Raw genomic sequence first — 7,629 nt, 5'->3', positions numbered from 1 at the left:
TGAAAACGAGACATATAGTGTTCGCGTTTGTGTGTTGTAAATTACTTTCTATTGTGGAAGTTCTGGGAGTCTTATTACGCAAGGAGTGCGAACGTAAACATAAACACATATGTGTGTAAAATTTTGAATTACCCATAATACCCTTTACGACTGATAAGTGGGCTACACGGCCTGTGTGAATCAGCTATCGTATGTTGCGACGCTCTTCCGTGTGGTAGACTGATGCATGGCGCGCGTTTATTTCTGTACTTTTGTAAAAACCATTTGTTTATTCACTCAATACAAATGTACGGCTTCTTCGCCGCAGTACGTTTTAGTTACGCGGTGAAGCATACTAAAAGTGGGAGGGGGCCACTATCAGCCAGCATCAGTGGCGTAGCCAGAAATTTTGTTCGGGGGGGGCTCACATTGCAGCTCGGTCGTGCTCGTATCTAAATACATGTAGAAGGAGAATTCATTTTTCACGGCAACCAATGCACCAAATTGGCACGGTTTGTTGCGTTTAAAAGAAAAACTTAAATTCTAGTGACTGTTGGTTTCGAATATTTTATTTAAGTTCTCAATTCTTTATTAAAAATTGACCAAAATCGCAAATTTTCAGGAACCTAAACTATCAAGTTTAAAACTATGTAACTCAGCAATGAAAAAATGCTATCGCAATTCTGTGAATTGCACCTAATAGTACATCTACACCGGACAAAATTTCTATGTTACACGTGAATGAATGAATGAATGTTTGGTTTTTATTGGCGCAAGGGCCAGGTGTGGCCAAAGAGCGCCAAGCCAGTGTTGATGAATTCGCAATGTTGTTATGAGTTCAATGAGGTTGATGAGACGCGGCTGTAAAGGGGCCTTAAAAATAGTCGCTCTAGAGTGCGTAAAATCTATCTGTTATAAGACTATGTAATGATAATTACATGTTCTATGAGCAATAAAGTCTATCGTGAGAGAATGATGCATTATAAAAGATATGCGAGATAGTAAAATTACCTGAAGCACTACTGCCTCGCCAGAGCCCTTGAAACACAAGGGCCTGGAGGCATATGCTATACAGTATGACTATCACAGCGGCATCCTCTCAAGAGAGGAAGCGCTACGAATGTATAGGACTAATAACGTGTAGCACAACATCTCTGAGGAAACCTAGGACACTGTTTGTATTAAAAAGCGGTTCTGGACCGAGAAACATTACAGGATGAAAAGGAATGTGTTGGCGGTATGCTAAGGAAAAATGTCTCCTTCTCTCAGATTCGGCTTTCCGACACTCCAGGAGGACGTGGAGCACGGTCAGCCTGTCCCCGCATCTGCCACAGGTTGGAGGGTCATTTCCGGTGAGTAAAAAGTTATGGGTGCCAAATGTGTGTCCTATTCTAAGACGACAGAATAGGACGTCTGTCCGGCGTGATTTTATTGCAGAAGGCCAGAACCCTAATTGTGGTTTTATTACGTGCAGCTTATTATTTGTTTCCCTGTCCCACAAGCGTTGCCAGTAGTTTCGCAGTTTCCTGCGCAAGAACGGCCTTAGATCTGTGACAGGGATTGCAGCAGTAGGATGAACAGAATACGATGCAATTGATGTGGCCATCTGGTCCGCCAGAACGTTACCTTCGATGCCCCTATGACCCGGCACCCAGCATATGATGACATGCTGGCTACATATATACGCTTTACATAGGACGGAATATAGTTCATTGATTACTGGATTTTTGTGCTTACAAAATGACATCAATGCCTTCACAGCGCTTAGGGAGTCCGTATATACAACAGATTTTTTGAGTTTTGTTTTCCTTATATGCTTTACAGCCGACAGTAGTGCGTAGGCCTCAGCCGTAAAGATGCTTGTTTCCGGATGCAGTACATCGGATACCGAGAAGGATGGGCCGACGGCTGCATAGGACACGCCCTCGCGTGACTTCGATGCGTCTGTGTAGAACTCCGTGCAGGAGTGTTTGTGTTGGAGTTCCCGGAAATGCATTTGGATTTCAATGTCTGAAGCGTGCTTTGTAACTTGAACGAAAGATGTGTCGCATTGTATCAGCTGCCACTCCCAAGGAGGTAGCAGCTTGGCTGGCTGCATTTGGCGGAGCTCGAGGAGTGGGACGTGCATTTCATCACTAAGCTCCCTCACACGCATCGAAAAAGGCCGTCTTACGGAAGGACGATTATGGAAGAGCGTAGCATATGTCATATCGTTAATGGTATTAAAACATGGATGTTCAGGGTTAGAGTGGACTTTCAGGAAATATGTTTGGCTAATGTATGTTCTCTGGAGATGGAGTGACCACTCATTTGATTCGACATACAAACTTTCAATGGGACTTGTCCTAAAAGCGCCAGTGGCCAGTCGAATTCCTAAATGGTGAACCGGATCTAGCATCTTTAGCGCGCTCGGGGCTGCAGAATGATAAATCACGGCACCGTAGTCCAATCGTGATCGAATGAGGCTTTTGTGAAGATTCATCAAACATTTTCTGTCGCTGCCCCATGTTGTATGGGATAAAATTTTCAGTAAGTTCATTGTTTTTAAGCATTTCACCTTGAGGTACTTTATGTGTGGAATAAATGTTAGTTTAGAGTCAAGTATGATACCTAAGAACTTGTGCTCTTTGTTCACAGGGATTTGCTGGCCATAGATTTCAATATTGGGATCTGCGACGAGGCCTCTCTTTCTTGTGAAAAGCACACAAGAACTTTTGTTCGGGTTCACTTTAAATCCGTTTTCCTCTGCCCATTTAGATACTTTGTTCAAGCCCTGTTGTACTTGCCTCTCACACACTGCAAGGTTGCAGGATTTGAAGCCTATTTGTATATCATCTACGTAAACAGAATAAAAAATGGCTGGCGGTAAGGAAGCACGAAGGCTGTTCATTTTCACGATAAAGAGTGTGCAACTAAGCACACCTCCTTGAGGTACACCATTTTCTTGTATGAAAGGTCGCGACAGTACATTGCCGATTTTCACGTGGAAGGTACGTTTGGACAGATAGCTTTCTATTATATTTAGCATATTTCCACGGATGCCCATCCCCGACAAGTCTCGCAAGATCCCGTATCGCCACGTCGTGTCGTACGCCTTCTCCATGTCGAGGAATATCGATAAGAAGAACTGTTTATGTACAAATGCATCGCGGATATTTCCTTCAATGCGTACAAGATGATCAGTTGTGGACCGCCCTTCTCTAAAGCCACACTGATAGGGATCAAGCATATCATTCAGTTCAAGGAAATGTATTAGTCTACGATTAATCGTCTTTTCGAATAGCTTACAAAGACAACTTGTTAGAGCTATCGGGCGATAACTTGCCGCCAAGGAAGGGTCTTTACCCAGCTTCAAGACGGGAATTACAATAGCTTCCTTCCATGAGGATGGGAGGTATCCGGCAGCCCAGATAGAGTTGAAAAGTGCCAGAAGTGTCATTTGTGTGTCTTCATGCAAGTTTTTAATCATGTCATAGATGATTCTGTCAGCTGCCGGTGCAGAGCTTCTACATGTGTTCAATGCAGCTTTAAGCTCGGCAATATTAAAAGGACGGTTATAAGGTTCATCCGGACGGCATTTACGATCAAGTGTCTTAAGTTCAGCTAATTGTTTATATTTGAGGAATGATTTTGTGTAATGTGTGGAGCTTGATACTTGTTCGAAGTGTTCACCCAGAGCGTTCGCCTGGTCCTCTAAGGTAGTCCCTTCGTCGCCCACTAAGGGCAGAGGGTGGATTTGTTGCCCCTTTATCTTTCGTACGCCATTCCATACTTTGGACTCTTGAGTGTAGGAAGTGATGCCCGAGAGAAATCGCTCCCAGCTAGCCCTCCTTGCCTGTCTCCGTGTGCGCCTTCCTTCTGACTTTGCGAGCTTAAATTCTATGAGGTTTTCTGCTGTCGGGGAGCGGCGCAGCAAACCCCACGCTTTGTTTTGTTTCTTTCGTGCCAGTCTACACTGTTCATTCCACCAGGGTACCCGTCTTTTATAAGAGAAACCTTGTGTTTGGGGAATGAACTTTTCAGCTGCGTCGATTATAAAACAAGTAAAATATGCTACTGCATTGTCTAAGTTAAAATCAGTGATAAAATCTCGTGATAAGTAAGTTGCTTCCTTAAAATCATTCCACTCGGCGGAGGCTAGTTTCCATCGGGGTGTATCTAGGGGGCATTCATATTGAGGCGTTGACTTTAACATTACAGGGAAGTGGTCACTTCCATAGGGATTTTTGATTACGTGCCATTGCAAGTCCGGGTAAATTGAAGCCGAGCCAATAGACAGGTCTATAGATGAATATGAATTATTATGAATATTATAATAAGTTGGCTCCTTCTTGTTGAAGAGGCATGCACCGGAGTTCACTAGAAAATTTTCAATTAAACGACCTCTCGCGTCACATCGCGAGTCCCCCCACATGGTGTGGTGTGCATTAAAATCGCCTGCGAGTATGTATGGGTGCGGAAGCTGGTCAATGAGTTTATAAAAATCACTTTTTTCCAGATGAAAGTTAGGCGGTATGTATATGCAACATACAGTGATCAATTTATTAAAAAGAATTGCCCGAATTGACACTGCCTCAAGGGGCGTTTGAAGGGCGACCTGGTGACAAGCTACGGACTTGTCTACAACTATTGCTACACCGCCAGACGAGGTATTCGCCTCGTTGCGGTCTTTACGGTAGATGGCGTACTGACAAAGAAAGTTTGTTTGTGGGCATTTAAGATGTGTCTCCTGAACACACAGCACCTTTGGGTTATGTTTGTGTAAGAGTTCTTTAATGTCATCGAGGTTGTGGATAAGACCTCTAATGTTCCAGTGTATTATTTGTGTAGCCATATTGTTCGTGTTTTTATGCTGTGTGTCAAGAGGAGTCAGGTTAGAGAAATGACTTACGGAGCCTTTTCAGGCCCCGTGATTATGGTACGGGTTTTGTCCTTCTTGGAGCGGTCGCGAGAATCGCGCTGCTCCCGAGGCGCTAGATGCGCCTTCTGGCTCGGGGTTGTGTCCATCGACTCCTGGGAGCCGCTGGACTTCCGCTCACTAGAGCGGGGTGTTTTCAGGGTAGGCCTTGCCTCGAAAAGCAGGGCCTTGGAGGCCACCAACCCAGAGGTCGATGGGCCCTCCTTCGGGGACGGCGCAGCAGCGCTGGCTGCTGACGCCAGGGGGGCTGGTGGCACGGCCGCAACCACGCTTGTTGTGGTCTGGGCCGGAGCCGGAGTCTGCTGCGACGCTGCCCCCTTGCGCGCCGCACCAGCATACCCTGAGGTATGGAAAAAGGAAACACGTTTCCGCGCTTCTTGAAAAGAGATGTTTTCTTTTATTTTCATTGTTATTATGTCTTTTTCTTTTTTCCATGTGGGACAGGTTCGAGAGTATGCTGCGTGTCCACCGTCACAGTTGGGACAGTGGGGTGTGCCATTACAGTTGTTGGATTCGTGTTCGTGGTCGCCACACTTTGCACAGGTTAGTCGGCCACGGCAGCTTTGCGAACCATGGCCATACCTCTGACACTTGAAGCATCTACGGGGGTTTGGGATGTAAGGCCTGACTCGAAGTTTGGTATATCCTGTTTCTAAGGTTTCTGGCAAAACGCTGGACGCAAAGGTGAGGATGAGATGTTTAGTTGGGATATCTTGGTTGTCTCGCTTGATCTTTATTCTTTGCACCTGAATCACATTGTGTTCTTTCCAGCCCTCCAGGAGCTCTTCCTCGCTTAGGCTCAATAGATCTTCATCAGATATGACTCCTTTAGATGTGTTCAGTGATCGGTGGGGGGTAACAGTGATTTTCACATCACGGAACGCTATGAGACTGGAGAGTTTTCCATGCTGTACAGTGTCGCGGACCTCAAGAAGAAGGTCGCCACTGCTCAGTTTCGTCACTTTGTAGCCAGCACCTAGTGTTTCGGTAAGGCATTTAGCTACGATGAAAGGTGAGATAGTTCTGACTGTCTTTTCAGGATCTTGACTGTGTATTACATGGTAGCGGGGGAAAGTTTCTTTGCGCTGGCTGAATAGTTGGAAAGTTTCTTCGGTGCGCCCTCTTTTTGAAAGAGGACGATCGGAAAGGGGGGGGGGGAATGACGTGTTAGCCATGCAGAATTCATTTATTTCGGCAGCTACGCCAGCCGCCCACCACCGAGCCCAACAAGGGGACGCCACGAGTCCGGGAGGAAACGCAGACGCCAGCTGTACGTAGCCACTATAACCTAATATAACATACCCAAGGTTGGATACATACACCAGGTTAACCCTTGCCGCCTAGAAATTCGGAAGTGAGAAGAAGTGATAAGAAGACAGGAAAGAAGAGATAGCGAGAGGGAAAGCAAAAGATTGAATAGAGGGACAGGAAAAGGCGACTGCCGATTTCCTCCAGGTGGGTCAGTCTGGAGGTGCCGTCTATGTGAAGCCGAGGCCGAAGAGGTGTGTTGCCTCCGCCGGGGGGCCTTAAAGGTCCAAACACCCAGCATCGGCTCAACCCCCAGGATCCCCTTTTCCCCAGACACGGCGAAGCCGCGCACGGCTACACGCGGGAGGGTCCAACCCTCGTGTGCTCGGGTCCGTGGTGTCGCAACACACCAAACGCCTGCTGACGCAGACGCCCCTGCGGGGTGTTACACGTGAATCTCCAAAAAATTTGCATTATGGAAATACGGCTTTCGCAGAATCCTTGTACACAACGTAAACAATTCACGTACGATATGGATTGACACACCAAATTTGTCCGCTTTGACTGTTATAATAGATGCCGTTTACTGAACAGCGACATGTGTGCTTGTTGCACAGCTATTAGTTCGTAAACATAGTGCTTTTTTTTTTTTTTACTTTCGAGTTCTTCAAAATATTTAAACAATGTTCAGGCCCTAAATCAAAATTCCGCTTCCAACAGACACTACAATTTAACTTTCTCTCTCAAATGAAACAGATTTCATTAAAAGCGACCCGGGGGTTATCACAAAAAGCGTTTTAGCGTTTTACATGTATTTGAATAGGCCGCGTCGGAGTTGGGCGCGAGCTAAAGCTTCCTCTTAAACAATTTGTCTGGGGATCAAATACATGACTAATAACTGCATTGTCATTACTAAAGATGCTGCAAACGAATTCTTGAACGCTGCGCACTATCAAAACAAGTAAAATATGTAATTTTTATAAAAGAATATGCTTGTATGTGCCAAAAATTGTGTCCAAAATAACCGATATCAATGCTTCCGTGTTTTTTCTCTATTTAATAAGTAAATAAAATGTCACGCGAACTTTTGAACTATATCAGTTCGAAACCAGCAAGGCAATGCATGCCGCTGATATGAAAAATGTAAAGGCCATGAAATTAGCAAGCTGATGACGAATATTCTAATGAAACTTTTTCATTCAAGAACCTTGTTTGGATTCTTATACATATGCATCTGCCAGTGAAAAATCTCAATGACGCTGTCATTTGTTCCAATGTATTGCGCAGGAGCAGCTGTCACCGGTCGTGTGTCGTGGGTAATTGCACTGAAATTATAGCCGCAACAGAGAGCACGTATAAAAAGCAGGAGTTCTGCAAAATAAACGAGGGCGAGTCAAATGAAAGTCAGCCAATGTGAATATATGACAAACGGTGTACTTTTTTAAAATGTAGTCTCCATGATCATTTAGACATTTGTCCCGTTG

The 7,629-nt window shown here is 45.1% G+C and overlaps 1 long non-coding RNA gene across 1 annotated transcript; it reads left to right on the top strand.

The window, feature by feature from the left end:
• Positions 1-1,219: 1,219 nt before the first annotated feature.
• On the top strand, positions 1,220-5,752 carry LOC129384733 (uncharacterized). The gene is made up of 3 exons (XR_011893714.1): positions 1,220-1,331; positions 5,038-5,242; positions 5,342-5,752. It is a non-coding gene; the product is annotated as an uncharacterized lncRNA (long non-coding RNA).
• Positions 5,753-7,629: the final 1,877 nt, after the last annotated feature.

The sequence above is a fragment of the Dermacentor andersoni genome, chromosome 4, assembly GCF_023375885.2.
Source record: "Dermacentor andersoni chromosome 4, qqDerAnde1_hic_scaffold, whole genome shotgun sequence".
NCBI lineage: Eukaryota > Metazoa > Arthropoda > Arachnida > Ixodida > Ixodidae > Dermacentor > Dermacentor andersoni.
The sequence above is the reverse complement of the archived record's forward strand: the minus strand, read 5'-3'. Positions and strand labels throughout refer to the sequence as shown.